Genomic DNA, 15,796 nt, shown 5'->3' with positions numbered 1-15,796 from the left:
GGTGCACTGCAGGGAGCTCTCCTGAATTTCCTGCTAAGAAAGTATTTTAATTAGGTTTTTTATTTTCAGGGAGCACTGCTGGCAACAGACTCCCTGCATCGTGGGACTGAGGAGAGAGAAACAGCCCTACTTCTCTGAGTTTCAAGGTCCTGTTTCTTAGGCTACTGGGTGATCTTCACTGAGGTAACGCACAGCACTGCAGCTGTGTGCCATTGCTCCCATACACCTCACACACTCCGGTCACGGTAAGGGTGCAGGGCGCAGGGGGGGGCGCCCTGGGCAGCAATATAAACCTCTATTATGGCATATATACATGTAGAGCTGGGCACTGTTCATGTATATAAAGAGCCCCCGCCATGTTTTTGAATAATTTGAGCGGGACAGAAGCCCGCCGCCGAGGGGGCGGGGCTTCTCCCACAGCACTCACCAGCGCCATTTTTCTCCACAGCACAGCGCTGAGAGGAAGCTCCCCGAACTCTCCCCTGCTTACTGAGGTGACAGTGGGTTTTTCAAGAGGGGGGGTCACATAATTGGCGAAAAACAAGTTATTTCAGCGCTACTGGGGAAACATTCTGTGTTTTGCCTGGGTTATATAGCGCTGGGGTGTGTGCTGGCATACTCTCTCTCTGTCTCTCCAAAGGGCCTGGTGGGCAACTGTCTTCAGATAAGAGCTTCCCTGTGTGTGTGGGGTGTGTCGGTACGCGTGTGTCAACATGTATGAAGTGGAAGGCTCACCTAAGGAAGAGGGGGAGTGTATGAATGTCAGATCTCCGTCTGCAGCACCGACTCCGGACTGGATGGAGATGTGGAATGTCTTGAGTGCTAGTGTAAATTTATTACACAAGAGATTAGACAAGGCTGAGGCTAGGGAACAGTCAGGTAGTCAGACCATGCCTGTCCCTGTGTCACCGGGACCTTCCGGGTCTCCGTAGCGCACATTGTCCCAAATAATGGACACAGATACCGACACGGATTCAGACTCCAGTGTCGACTATGAGGAGGCAAAATTACAGCCAAAAGTGGCTAAGGGCATTCGATATATGATTATTGCAATAAAAGATGTTTTGCATATCACAGAGGAACCCCCTGTCCCTGACAAGAGGGTACACATGTATAAAGAGAAAAAGCCTGAGGTCACTTTTCCACCCTCGTATGAGCTGAGCGAGCTGTGCGAAAAGGTTTGGGAATCTCCAGACAAGAGGCTGCAGATTCCCAAAAGGATTCTTATGGCGTATCCTTTCCCGCAAACGGATAGGATACGATGGGAGTCTTCTCCTAAGGTGGACAAGGCATTAATACGTTTATCAAAAAAGATAGCGCTGCCATACCAAGATACGGCTACCCTCAAGGATGCTGCTGATCGCAGACAGGAGGTTACCATGAAGTCCATTTACACACATTCAGGCACAATTCTTAGACCGGCAATGGCGTCGGCCTGGGTTTGTAGTGCTGTCGCAGCATGGACAGACGCCTTATCTACGGAAATTGAGACCCTAGATAAGGATACCATTTTAATGACCCTAGGGCATATAAAAGATGCTGCGTTATATATGAGGGATGCTCAAAGAGACATTTGTTTGCTAAGTTCCAGAATAAACGCTATATCTGTTTCTGCTAGGCGAGTCTTATGGACCCGACAGTGGACGGGTGATGCCGACTCAGAGGCATATGGAGTCTTTGCCTTACAAAGGTGAGGAGTTAATTGGAGAAAGCCTCTCGGACCTCGTCTCCACAGCTACGGCAGGTAAATCAATTTTTTTGCCTTATGTTCCCTCACAGCCTAAGAAAGCGCCTCCTTATCAAATGCAGTCCTTTCGTTCGAATAAAAGCAAGAGAGTACGAGGATCGTCCTTTCTTGCCAGAGGTAAGGGCAGAGGAAAAAAGCTGCACACAGCTAGTTCCCAGGAACAGAAGTCCTCCCCTGCCTCTGCAAAATCCACCGCATGACGCTGGGGCTTCCCTGGGGGAGTCCGCTCAAGTGGGGGCACGTCTTCGACTTTTCAGCCACATCAATAGAAATTGTTTCTCAGGGATACAAGCTTGAATTCGAAGAGGTGCCTCCTCGCCGGTTTTTCAAATCGGCTCTACCTGCGGCTCCCTGAGAGAGGGAGTTAGTGTTGAATGCAATACAAAAATTGTATCTTCAACAGGTAGTGGTCAAGGTTCCTCTACTGCAGCAAGGAAAGGGTTGTTACTCAACCCTGTTTGTGGTTCCGAAACCGGACGGTTCGTTCAGACCCATTTTGAATTTAAAATCCCTGAACCTATACTTGAGAAAGTTCAAGTTCAAGATGGAATCGCTCAGGGCGGTCATCGCCAGCCTGGAAGGGGGGGATTTTATGGTTTTCCTGGACATAAAGGATGCATACCTTCATGTTCCAGTATTTCCTCCTCATCAGGCGTTCCTGAGATTTGCTGTACAGGATTGTCACTACCAATTTCAGACGTTGCCGTTTGGGCTTTCAACGGCCCCGAGGATTTTCACCAAGGTAATGGCGGAAATGATGGTGCTCCTGTGCAAGCGAGGGGTCACAATTATCCCATACTTGGACGATCTCCTCATAAAAGCGAGATCTCGGGAGAAGTTACTGGACAGCGTGTCTCTGTCTTTGAAGGTGTCACAGCAACACGGCTGGATTCTCAATATCCCAAAGTCACAGTTGGTTCCTACGACGCGTCTGGCCTTCTTGGGCTTGCTTCTGGACACAGACCAGAAGAAGGTTTTTCTTCCAATGGAAAAAGCTCAAACTCATGACTCTGGTCAGGAACCTATTGAAGTCAAAACAGGTATCAGTGCATCACTGCACTCGAGTCCTGGGGAAAATGGTGGCATCGTACGAAGCCATTCCCTTCGGCAGGTTCCATGCGAGGACCTTCCAATGGGACCTACTGGACAAGTGGCCCGGGTCACATCTACAAATGCATCAGAGGATCACCCTGTCCCCCAGAGCCAGGGTGTCTCTCCTGTGGTGGCTGCAGAGTGCTCACCTCCTAGAGGGTTGCAGGTTCGGCATTCAGGACTGGATCCTGGTGACCACAGACGCAAGTCTCCGAGGTTGGGGAGCAGTCACACAGGGAAGAAATTTCCAAGCTCTTTGGTCGAGTCTAGAGACTTGTCTCCACATCAACATCCTGGAGTTGAGGGCCATATACAACGCCCTACGTCAAGCGGAGGCATTACTTCGCGACAAACCAGTTCTGATTCAGTCGGACAATGTCACTGCAGTAGCTCATGTAAACCGCCAAGGCGGCACAAGGAGCATGGGGGCAATGGCGGAAGCCACCAGGATTCTTCGCTGGGCGGAAAATCATGTAAGCGCACTGTCAGCAGTGTTCATTCCGGGAGTGGACAACTGGGAAGCAGACTTCCTCAGCAGACACGACCTGCATCCGGGAGAGTGGGGACTTCATCAGGAAGTCTTCGCGCAGATCACAAGTCGGTGGGGACTGCCCCAAATAGACATGATGGCGTCCCGTCTCAACACAAAGTTAAAAAGGTATTGCGCCAGGTCAAGAGATCCTCAGGCGATAGCTGTGGACGCCCTGGTGACACCGTGGGTGTTTCGGTCGGTCTATGTGTTTCCTCCTCTTCCTCTCATACCCAAGGTGTTGAGAATAATAAGACAGAGAAGAGTGAGAACAATCCTCATTGTTCCAGATTGGCCACGAAGGACTTGGTATCCGGATCTACAGGAATTGCTCACAGAAGATCTGTGGCCTCTTCCCCTAAGACAGGACCTGCTGCAGCAGGGGCCCTGTCTGTTCCAAGATTTACGGCGGCTGCGTTTGACGGCATGGCGGTTGAACGCCGGATCCTAGCGGATTAAGGTATTCCAGATGAGGTCATTCCTACGCTAATAAAGGCTAGGAAGACGTGACATCAAAACATTATCACCGAATATGGAGAAAATATGTTTCTTGGTGTGAGGCCAGGAATGCTCCTACGGAGGAATTCCATCTGGGTCATCTCCTTCACTTCCTGCAAACTGTAGTGAATTTGGGCCTAAAATTAGGCTCCATAAAAGTTCAGATTTCGGCCTTATCCATTTTCTTTCAAAAGGAATTGGCCTCTCTACCTGAAGTACAGACTTTTGTAAAGGGAGTACTGTATATTCAGCCTCCTTTTGTACCTCCGGTGGTGCCTTGGGACCTTAACGTGGTGTTAAGTTTCCTGAAGTCACATTGGTTTGAACCACTCAAAACGGTGGAGTTAAAATATCTCACTTGGAAGGTGGTCATGTTGCTAGCCTTGGCTTCGGCTAGGCGAGTCTCGGAATTGGCGGCTTTATCACATAACAGCCCCTATCTGGTTTTTCATGTGGATAGGGCAGAATTGCGGACTCGGCCTCAATTCCTACCTAAAGTGGTTTCATCCTTTCATATGAATCAACCTATTGTTGTGCCTGTGGCTACGCGTGACTTGGAGGATTCCGAGTCCCTGGATGTGGTCAGGGCTTTGAAAATTTACGTGGCCAGAACGGCTAGAGTCAGAAAAACAGAAGCACTATTTGTCCTGTATGCAGCCAACAAGGTTGGCGCTCCTGCTTCAAAGCAGACTATTGCTCGCTGGATCTGTAACACGATTCAGCAGGCGCATTCTACGGCAGGATTGCCGTTACCAAAATCGGTTAGGGCCCATTCCACTAGGAAGGTGGGCTCTTCTTGGGCGGCTGTCCGAGGGGTCTCGGCACTACAGCTGTGCCGAGCTGCTACTTGGTCGGGGTCAAACACCTTTGCAAAGTTCTATAAGTTTGATACCCTGGCTGAGAAGGACCTCCTGTTTGCTCAGTCGGTGCTGCAGAGTCATCCGCACTCTCCCGCCCGTTTGGGAGCTTTGGTATAATCCCCATGGTCCTTACTGAGTCCCAGCATCCTCTAGGACGTTAGAGAAAATAAGTTTTTAAACCTACCGGTAAATCTTTTTCTCGTAGTCCGTAGAGGATGCTGGGCGCCCGTCCCAGTGCGGACTACTTCTGCAAGACTTGTATATAGTTATTGCTTAAATAAGGGTTATGTTATAGTTTCATCGGTTTTGGACCGAAACTATGTTGTTTTTCATACTATTAACTGGTTAGTTTAACACAAGTTATACGGTGTGATTGGTGTGGCTGGTATGAATATTACCCTTGGATTAACTAAAATCCTTTCCTCGTACTGTCCATCTCCTCTGGGCACAGTTTCTCTAACTGAGGTCTGGAGGAGGGGCATAGAGGGAGGAGCCAGTGCACACCCAGAGTCAAAGTCTTTCTTAAAGTGCCCATGTCTCCTGCGGAGCCCGTCTATCCCCATGGTCCTTACGGAGTCCCAGCATCCTCTACGGACTACGAGAAAAAGATTTACCGGTAGGTTTAAAATCTTATTTTTTCTCATTTCACTTTACCAACTTTGTGCATATCCATCACAGAAAATTCAGATTCAAAAATAAAAATGAATTACAGGTTGTGATGTAACAAAATAGGTAAAAAGCCAAGGGGGGTGTATACTTGAGCAAGGCACTGTACATAGTCCCACGTTGACGGCTTCATGGGCTGCAACAGCTATTGAAGCATGGTTACAGGCTATAGAATAGGAGCTACCATCAGATCTGTCCAATAAATGCAGACTATACCCAGACCATATTAAGTCAGCAACTGCCTACATTGCAGAGGCATTATATGATGCTGGTGTGTTAGCGGCAAAGGCATCTGCTACATCTGTACTAGCAAGACGTATCATTCGGCTAAGATCTTGGAAAGTAGGTTTGGATTCCAAGAAAACATTGAAAGTCCTCCCTTTTACAGGTGATATTCTTTTTATAGAGGCGTTAGACAAAATTGTGGCATCATTGGCCACCACCAAAACTGCCTTTTTACCTTGGGCACCTACTCATCGCCCTTAAGGCTCTACCTTGCATATCTTTCGTCCTCAAGGAAAGCAAAAGGACAAGTGTTTCCCAGACAAACACATGCTGCAAAGACCCAAGGCCAAGCAATCCTGGGCTGCACATCAAACCTACCACAAAACCTGACAAGCCTGACGGTGCGGGCCTCCCTCTTGGGGACCTCAGAGTTGGAGGCCGCCTTGCGCAGGTATGGACAGGGACCTCGACAGACGCTTGGGTGCAATAAGTAGTCTCTCACCGGTACACGTTCAAGAGGTATCCCCCTCACCAATACATTACTACGGGCCTTCCATCAGATCAAAACAAGGCCCGGATACTACAAACCATGGTAGACTCCCTTCTTCAGTCAGGTGAGATTATGTCTGTGCCTCAGCAAGGCAGAGGATACTACTCCACCCTCTTTCAAGGTTCTAAAGCCAAATGGGTCACACCGACCGATACTCAGTCTCAAATCTTTGAACGAGTTTGTGAAGGTCTCAAAGTTTCTCATGGAAACACTGCGATCTAGTTTTGGTCATGGAACCTGGGGACTTTATGGTGTTCCTGGACATACAGGATGCATACCTCCAAATCCCTATTGCACTCTTACATGAGCAATTCCTGCGGTTTGCTATTGGCAACCAACATTATCAGTTTCAGGCTTTGCCATTTGGCCTTGCTACGCCATCCAGAATATTTACCAAAGTTATGGTTGTTATGACTGCACATCTTTGTCGTCGGGGAATCAGAATCTTACCATACCTAGACGTTCTACTGCTTCTGGCGAACTCACACAGAGTTCTCCTAAATCATATCCAGCTTACAGTAGCCTTCCTTTTCCTATCACCGGACAAGATTTTAAAATTGAAGGACAAAATACGCCGGTTCCTTCACCAACCTCGTGTCCATTCATGCAGCGATGCAGGTTCTCCGTCTGATAGTGTCAGCATTCGACATGGTCAAATATGCTCAGTTTCATTCTTGCCCTCTGCAGCAACTGATTCTCTTCAAATGGAGCGGTCAACCGCATCAAGTCATAGATAACCCTAACTCCGGAGGTTCGACTTTCCCTATCTTGGTGGCTACAAGTTCACCAGCTAAGCAGAGGACAACCATTCTGGATCTCCGACTGGATGTTACGACGGATGCCAGCCTTCGTGGCTGGGGAGCGGTAACAGAACAATCTTCCAAAGGAGATGGAGCCTAGCAGAATCTCAGATGCCAGCCAGTGTTAGAATTGGGGGCAGTGTACAAGGCGTTGATTCTAGGTCAGACAGTTCTTCAGGGCAGGCCTGGTCAAGTACGGTCAGACAACACCATAACAGTGGCATACATCAACCATCGGGGTGGCACTCGCAGCAAGAGGTGACCAAGATTCTTCGGTGGGCCAAGCATCATCTTCCGGCATTATCAGCAGTGTTCATTCCAGGCGTACTGAACTGTGAAGCGGACTTCCTCAGTGGTCAGGATGTTTACGCTGGAGTGCGGACTCTACACCCAGAGGTCTTTCATCTCCTAGTGGACAGATGTGGTCTCCCAGATGTGGCTCTCATGACCTCACGCCAGAAGGAGGAGGAAACCTCATTCTGGTAGCCCCTGAGTGGCACAGGAGGCATTAGTTCTTTGATCTCCATGGTCTCTCTCTGTAGGACGCATTCTACTTCCTTCTATCAGTGTCCTAGTCTCCATCCAGACCTAGGCAACCTGTCTTTGACGGCGTGGCTCTTGAGTCCTCAATCCTGAGGACAAAAGGATTTTCAGAAACTGTTATTCAAATCATGCTTAAGGCACGTAAACCTGCCTCAGCGCGCATCTATTACAGAGTGTGGCATACCTACTTTGCTTGGTGCGCTGAAAAGCATTGATCCAAATATCTTTAAAACCTTAAGATTACTTGCTTTCCTGCAACATGGTTTGGATCTAGGCTTACGGCTTGCCTCTCAAAGTGCAGGTTCCAATGCAGACTTGCATCACTTATGGATGTAAGCACTTTTCCTTAGGGGGTTATTCGCATACACCCACCTTATGTCCCTCCTGTGGCTCCATGGGAGCTATCAGTTGTGCTGGATGCTCTTCAAGATCCCCCCTTTGAACCGTTGGAATCAGCTAACCTTAAATGGCTGACAGAAAAGGCACTGTTTCTGCTCGCCATTGCATCGGCTAGGAGGGTGTCAGACTTATGAGCACTCTCCTGTCGTCCTCCTTTTCCGATATTTCATCATGACCGAGCGGTTCTCTGGACTAGGCTGGGTTACCTCCCTAAAGTGGGTTCTAAGTTTCATCTAAATCAAGAGATTGTGGTTCCAGCCTTTCTCCCCACAGACCTCTCACCAAAGGATCGTTCTTTGGATGTGATTCATACTCTGCGTGTCTGTGTATACCGTAATAGCTCCATTAGAGGGTCTAAAGCTCTGTTCATTCTTTTTGGTTTTCACAAGTGTTGTTGGCCTGCTAATAAGGATATGCTGGCCGGATGGATTAGAATGGTTGTTACACATGCCTACCGTCAAGCTGAACTACCTGTCCCAACTTCGTGTTCGGCCAATTCTACTCTGTTAGACCTTTATAGGCACGCTGTTTCATAGGTTTTATGCCTTTGATACATTCGCCTCCCAGGATGCTTTCCTCTCTAGTGCGTCCCCACCTTTGAAGTACTGCTTTAGGACATCCCTGAAGTTTCCCTATGAACCCTGCAGAAGAAAACGAGTGTTAGACTTACCTTTTGTTAGCTCTCTTTCTTCTAAGTTCATAGGGTCCAAAGGGCACCCACCCGGACGCACCTGGCCTCTCTGGGTTTGCACGGCATTGGCCCCTGGTTCCCTTCTGTCCGTGAGAATATGTTCTAATGAGCCTAACATCTTTCGATTCTCTTGTCTGCTTTTTTGCTCCGATCTAGTTACCAAAACTGAAGGCCTGAGCATGGAGGTGGGGTTATAAGGGAGAAGAGCCAGGCATCCTGGGATATGCTGAAAGCTTTAACTGGTTGGTACCCAGACTCTCCATCCACCACTACAACCACCCAATGTTTTTCTGTGGACCCTATGAACTTAGAAGAAAGAGAGTTAACAAAGGCACAGTAAGGGGTATATTCAATAACTGTCGGAAGCTGCCGTCTTGTCGGAAAGACGGCAGCTTCCGACAGTTTTAGGTCGGAAGGGGTTCCGACCTATTCATTACGGACCCATTTTTTCCGTCAAGTCGGGAAACCCGACTTGTCGGAATGCACGCCGATAGGCGGCTTCAGACGCCGATCAGCGTGCATTGTCGGAAGCGGGGCCAAACCCGTCGGGTTTTAGCCCTATTTCCGACAATCTCAATCCGACTTTAAAAAAAAGTCGGATTGAGATATGTGATCTGAGAGCAGGAGACGGAGGGAGCAGCGACCCAGCGGCAGCGTCCACCCGGCTCCAGCAAGCGACGTCCCGCTTGCTGGAGCCGGGTGGACGCTGCTGTGAGCCACCGCTGCTCCCCCCGTCTCCTCCTCTCCGCCGGCGTGCTGCCACCCCCTTCTCCCGACGGGCAGCCATCAACCTCCTCTCTGTGGGCTGCCGTCACCTCCGCCCTGCGGGCCAATATCCCCCCTTCCCTGGGTGCCGGCTCCGCTGCCGCCTCCTCCCTCTGGGCTGCGATCTCCTCCTCCCGGTGCGGCTGTCATCCCCTCCACACGGCGCCGCTGACGGCGATCAATCCGCCGGCACCGCTGACAGCTGCTAGCAGCAGCAGGACACGGGATCGGCCAAATCCGACAGTCGGATTTGGCCGCTCCTTTGAATAGGGGTTGTCGGGTCCATTCCGTCAACTGCATGTCGCAATGGACCCGACTCTTATTGAATATATCCCTAAGTCTACCATAACATGTTTTTTCTTGTTTTTTTTCAGAACCTTGCACTTTACAGATGTATTTGAGGACCATGTTGATCTTCCCCTGGTACTTTCAGTTGCCGTTAATCAAACTTTTCGTTTAGTGTTAATAGTCAAGTGAGGTCACAGTGTTTCAGAGGAAGATCCAGTGTTGTACCGGGCTTTGCCTTAATCATTGAAGATCTTAACGTTTCTCTGAAGGACCCCATTGCTTGCTAGTGAACGAGCTGGTCACTGAGGGCCATGTTAACAAGTAGAGCAGTTTATAAGTTTTAATTACTAGTGTTGCATTAAATGCATTCAAAGAGCTCTGTCCTTCATAAATGTGTTAATAGTCATTATTTAAATGTTTAAAAAAGTGAGTGCAGTTATGTTCCTTCTAATTATCAAACCATATTCATAGATTACATTCAGATTTGCTCCAAAGCAAAGACATTTGTGCAATATGTTTTGGTGTTTTTTGAGGGGAGTTAAATTACATCAACTTGCTAAATATCTGTAAGTTTACTTCCATTAGCCCATTCTTGTGCGTGTTTGCAGTACAATCTTGTTTGTAGCTTGTAAATAGCCGTTCTCCTACTAATCGTATACCATATCCAAATACTTGATGGTTTATGTAGGCAAGGCAACAAGTTATTTTTTTGAGTGGGCAAATTTGTTTTTTTCTGGTCAGCTATTAAAAATCGTGATTGTCTGGAACTTTAATGTATAGTGAGTGGACCGTTGTTCAAATAATGATGCTTGGAAAAATAAGAGATTCAGTTTTTCACAATGTTCAGATGCATACATCACAGTACAAAACAGTAGCATCACTATTCTTCATGTGCACATCTATGGGTGGGGAGAGAGATTAGGTATGTCCTTAGCTGCAAATGGGTTTCACTCAAGTGCCCATCTCTAAAGCTGGCTACACACTAATAAAAATATTGGCAGGTGTGTGCACCCGATATGTCTGTGAACAATGTCGTTCAGACATAACTGGTCGCCCGTGCAGCATAACCAATGCTAATATATTGGCATGTCTGGCTGACCTGCCAACTGCCCATACATGGACTGACATCTCTGCTGGATGGACAAATTTAAATGCCCGCCCAGTTGAGTAAACATATTGAGCGGCCAATTGGTAAGTGTGTTGCTTAGATAAAGACTAGTGTGCCGGCACTAAAGATTTAGGCAAAGGTAATTTATGTATACGGAGCGCTTGTAGGATGTACAAATGTGCCCTCTTGTGTCCTTGCCATCGCAGCAAAGACAGTGCGGCATAGCAGCTGTGCCATAGAAATGAATGGGAGTTGGCATGCGCCCGCCTCCCACTTCAAAGGGACACCACAGCGATGCGAAGAAGCGCATCATGCCACTCTGAGTTCACATTGTGGTCCCGCTACAGCTTGCTGCTAGAAGCAGCAAAGCTATAGCAGGACACATTGAACGCAAGTACATAAAAATGGTTAAAGATTTATAGCTTAATGAGCAATGTATGCTATGTTTACAGCTCTTTATGCAAATACTTGTTGTTCTTACATCTGCTTTCCCGGCTGGTGCCTGCTGTATCGGAGTACATGTTTGGCTGGTGCTCTGACTGTTGGCTGGGCATTTCTGTGGAAGATGAGGCTACACATTGCTGGACATGCGGTCGCTCATCCCTTGTGCACACACATAAAGGAAAGGATGTTGGTGGGGTCCTGGTTCCTTAACAAAATGCATTAGTATGAAACGTGTTAGATAGCTTGCAGCAAAACCGGAAGTTCAGGTGTGACGTCCTAATTGGGCACAGACGGTCTGACGTGTGCTCCAACACAGTAGGGAGCAGCTGGTAAACTAGAAGGAAGGACGCCGTGGTCAAGAAAGGCAGCAATAGGGCAAGTTGGCTTAGGACCTACCAAGTACCTAGCATCTCTCCTGAAGCAACTCTTCAGGAACCCAGCATATAAATGAACCATTACGGATTACTGGGACATTTTGCAGAAAGAGCTGTAAACATAGAGTACATTGCTCATTATGCTATATATCCCTTTATTTTTATTTTTTTAGCAGTTTTTATATTTAGATATGTGTTCATAGTTCTATTACATCCTACAAGCACTCTGTATACATATGCTTACCAATCAGCCAATATGTTAGCAGATTTGTTGGCTTAGTATGTAACCAGCCTAATGCTGGGCACACACTAGGTGATTCGCTCCATGAACGATATTGCCTAGTTTTTCCCCTACCCTCCTGGACAGCTGATATAGTGCGTGCATACTGAATGATGTCGCTACAGATATCGTTCAGTGATGTCATGCCACAGCCAGCCTGAACATGCAGTTTTGAACGATAAGTCCAGATTGACCTGCATGCACAGGCGATGGAGGGAGCTAATAACTGTGCAGGAGAGCGCATCGTTCATCAGTCGTTACGTACACTGGCAAATATTTTAAACAATATCACTTACATGGGTGAAAATGAACGATGTCGTCTAAAAGTTTGCCTAGTGTGTAGCCAGTATAAGACTTTAATTCCTCCCCTAAATGGTTTACAATTGAACCAAAAGATCATCTTTACAATTGATTATTCTAAGGGGTTTATTCAATTGAAGTCGAAAGCTGCCATCTGTCGAAAAAACTTAAGTTTTTGACTTTTTTAGGTCGGAAGGGGTTCCGACCTATTCAATATAACCCAAAATTATTCGACAAGTCGAGGAATGCGACTTGTCGAAAAACACATGGATCGGTGGAATAGCTGCTGATCCACGTGCTTCTGTCGAAAGCGGTTTTGGCCCCCTTTTCGACCATCTCAATCCGACTTTAAAAACCGTCGGATTGAGATGAGGGAGTTTAGACGAGGAGATGGGGGAGAGCCGCAGGCATATGGGGGAGAGCAGCACTACAGCAGCAGCTTATAGCAGCGTAACCGGAGGATGTGTCACAGCTGCCGCGAGCGGCGGCTGTGACACATCCTTCGGCTACGCTGCTGTATCGCTGCTCTCCCCCGTCTCAGCTCCTGCATCTCAATTCGGCTTTTTTTTAAAGTTGAATTAAGATGGCATTGAAAAGCCCTTGTCGGATCCATTCTGACAAATGAATGTCGGAGTGGATCAGACTTCAATTGAATATACTTCTAAAACTCGGCAGGTATAAAAAACATTTTTGTAGCTCAAGTAAAAGCTAAATGTATAGTAATACACATAAGCTTTTCTGTTTTATTCATGTTACTGAAAATTCATAAGTAACTTGTTTAAGGACCAAGATATATTGTAGATGCAGATTATCTGCGGGTTATTTCTGTTAAGCATGGGAAACTGTATGCTTATCATACATAGATATCCTACTCTGATAATGATCACACATTAAATAAGATGGGATACTTTTCTTTTTTTTCTGGTGACGGAGAAACATTTTCTATATTATTGCTTCCTAACAGGTTTGTACTGCCATTTGAAGTACTGTACCACACTTCAACATATGTTAGCCTTTTCTATATGTTATTCAACCCATCCCAAGTTATACCAGTGTCAAGTTTTGAAGTCTGTCACCTTAGATGAAACAAATGTAAATTGTTTAAAAAGAAAAACTAATTTTTCAAAATTTAACATGTTACTATTTTGAATTAGACTGAAGTTAAGATCCGAAAACTTCTGGAAAATGTTTCTTCCTGTTAAAAAATAAATAAAAATAAAGTTTTGTTTCATTTTGTATTGGGTCACATTTGAATTTTTTTGCAAAACATTTACCATGTGTCCTAGATATATTTGAGTTTAAATAATAAAACTGGAATTTCTGTACATTTTCTATAGCTTATCTTTAGGGAATTGCTGACTTGGGCTGGGGTCAATAATGAAATGTTAAGAGTCTGTCCGTTTACGCATTTAGGGGGTAATTCTGAGTTGATTGATCGCAGCAGGAACCTTGTTAGCAGTTGGGCAAAACCATGTGCACTGCAGGGGAGGCAGATATAACGTGCAGAGAGAGTTAGATTTGGGTGAGTTATTTTGTTTCTGTGCAGAGTAGATACTGGCTGCTTTATTTTTATACTGCAATTTAGATTGCAGATTGAACACAACCAAATCTAACTCTCTGCACATGTTATATCTGCCTCCCCTGCAGTGCACATGGTTTTGCCCAACTGCTAACAAAGTTCCTGCTGCGATCAACTCAGAATTACCCCCTTAGTTATGTGAAAATGCAGCTTTTTGACAGCTGCAGCTGCACACTGGATCTGATTCAGATGTGGTTGGAGGTGCTATCACTGCTGCTTCCTTGTATGCAGCAGTGATAGTGCTGTATGATAATGCAACAGAAGGCGTCTTAAGGGGGGTACACACGGAGAGATCCGTGCTTAAAATCTAAGCAATCTTGCTAGATTGCTTAGATTTTAAGCACGGATCTGCCGTGTGTATGCCCCCCAGCGATAGCGATGCGCGGCCCCGCACATCGCTATCGCCTGTGCTAGATTGAGCCTGCATGCAGGCTCAATCTAGCGGGTCGCTCACTTCACCGTTGTGTGAAGTGAGCGGCCCCCCGTCTGCTTTCCCCCTCGCTCAGCACATCGCGCTGTGCTGAGCGGGGTGAGAGATGTGTGCTGAGCGGTCTGTGTTAAGATCGCTCAGCACACATCTCTCCCGTGAGTACCCCCCTTTACAAGGAGATTCCTCTTGCTGCAGTAGTGATCTGACCGGCATCCTAGGATACAGCATCTGATCTCTCACCCACATTCGGGTGTGCGCCTGCAAGGTGAATGTCCGCACGGGTGTGATTCGGACATTGCGTGTGCACAGTTTGCCGATGTATGACAAACTGTGATGTGGCCGCATTAGCGTCCAACTCTGAATAGGGTCCTGTCGAGTTTGATAGAAATTTAATTGTAAAGTAACTCAGCACATTTAACAGACTTTAAATAATAAATATAATAAAAATAAATTAGCAGCTGAGCTGAGTAATATGAGGCTATACATAAAATTACCAGCAGTCCTGGAGCCAGCCCTGTACCATTTAAGTCTAGCATGTGGACATAACACACATGTTGACATTCTGAACCATTTGACGTTACAATGTAAAAATTCCTAGTAACTACATACCATTGTAATTTGGATTTCATAAGTAGGCAATGTTCATTGAAGGCATGTCTACAGAACTGCGGGCTATGTGGATGCAGATGTGTAGGTCTGTTTGGATACGCATCTTTCTCTTACGTCCTAGAGGATGCTGGGGTCCACATTAGAACCATGGGGTATAGACTGGTCCACTAGGAGCCATTGGCACTTTAAGAGTTTGAGTGTGTGGGCTGGCTCCTCCCTCTATGCCCCTCCTACCAGACTCGGATTAGAAAATGTGCCCGGAGGAGCCGGTCACAGCTAGGGGAGCTCCATAGGAGTTTAGTTTTATGATTTTAATTAGAGTTTAGGCACAGGGAGGCTGCTGGCAACAGCCTCCCTGCTTCGTAGGACTAAGGGGCGGGAGTAGTGTCCTCCCTGCGGGGTCTGAGCCACTATCTCTGCTGACAGGACACTAAGCTCCTGAGGGGATCGAACGTTCCCCGCCACAGGGGATCGATCACCCCGGCAGCATGCCACCACCCCCTTACAGAGCCAGAAGATCAGTGGCGAGTTAGTCACCGCCCCTAGCAAGCGGGGAGCCGGTGTGAAGATGGCGGCAACAGGGTATGGAGCGTAGTACTAACTGCGCTCCAGGGCTCAGCAGTACATAGTGTGGCGCTGTGAGGGGCGCCCTGAGCCAGCGCCTACACTGATCTCCAAGCCTGTCAGGGTACCCGGATCGCTGCCAGAAAAATTCCTCAGGCCAGTATAATCTTCAGAAGAGCGGGAAGACAGCGCCATGTAAGGGGGCGGAGCTTCTCAGCGGACCCAGCAGCGTTCAGCGCCGTTTTCCTGCCTGCAGAAGCGCGGTCAGTGAGAGCTGTCCCTCCAATTCAACTCCAGCTATCTCTTACGGTACCAGGGGGTTGTGGAAAGGGGGGGAGGCTGTGGAAAGACTGCGTAACCTATTAAGGTGCACAGTCAGCACTGGTTGGAGGTCTCCCTATACCTTAAAAGTGCTGTGTGTCTCTTGCCATTCTTGGGGGTGAAACTCTGTCCTC

General features: G+C 47.3%; 1 protein-coding gene across 1 annotated transcript in view; it reads left to right on the top strand.

Moving 5' to 3' along the window:
- Window positions 1-13,395, top strand: part of LOC135008417 (gametocyte-specific factor 1-like) — a 525,710-nt gene extending 512,315 nt beyond the window's left edge. Inside the window, exon 10 of the mRNA XM_063952201.1 lies at window positions 9,740-13,395. The gene's annotated coding sequence lies outside the window, so the exon portion shown is untranslated. The remainder of the gene's footprint in view (window positions 1-9,739) is intronic.
- Window positions 13,396-15,796: the final 2,401 nt, after the last annotated feature.

Source organism: Pseudophryne corroboree, chromosome 2, assembly GCF_028390025.1.
Source record: "Pseudophryne corroboree isolate aPseCor3 chromosome 2, aPseCor3.hap2, whole genome shotgun sequence".
NCBI classification, from domain to species: domain Eukaryota; kingdom Metazoa; phylum Chordata; class Amphibia; order Anura; family Myobatrachidae; genus Pseudophryne; species Pseudophryne corroboree.
The sequence above is the reverse complement of the archived record's forward strand: the minus strand, read 5'-3'. Positions and strand labels throughout refer to the sequence as shown.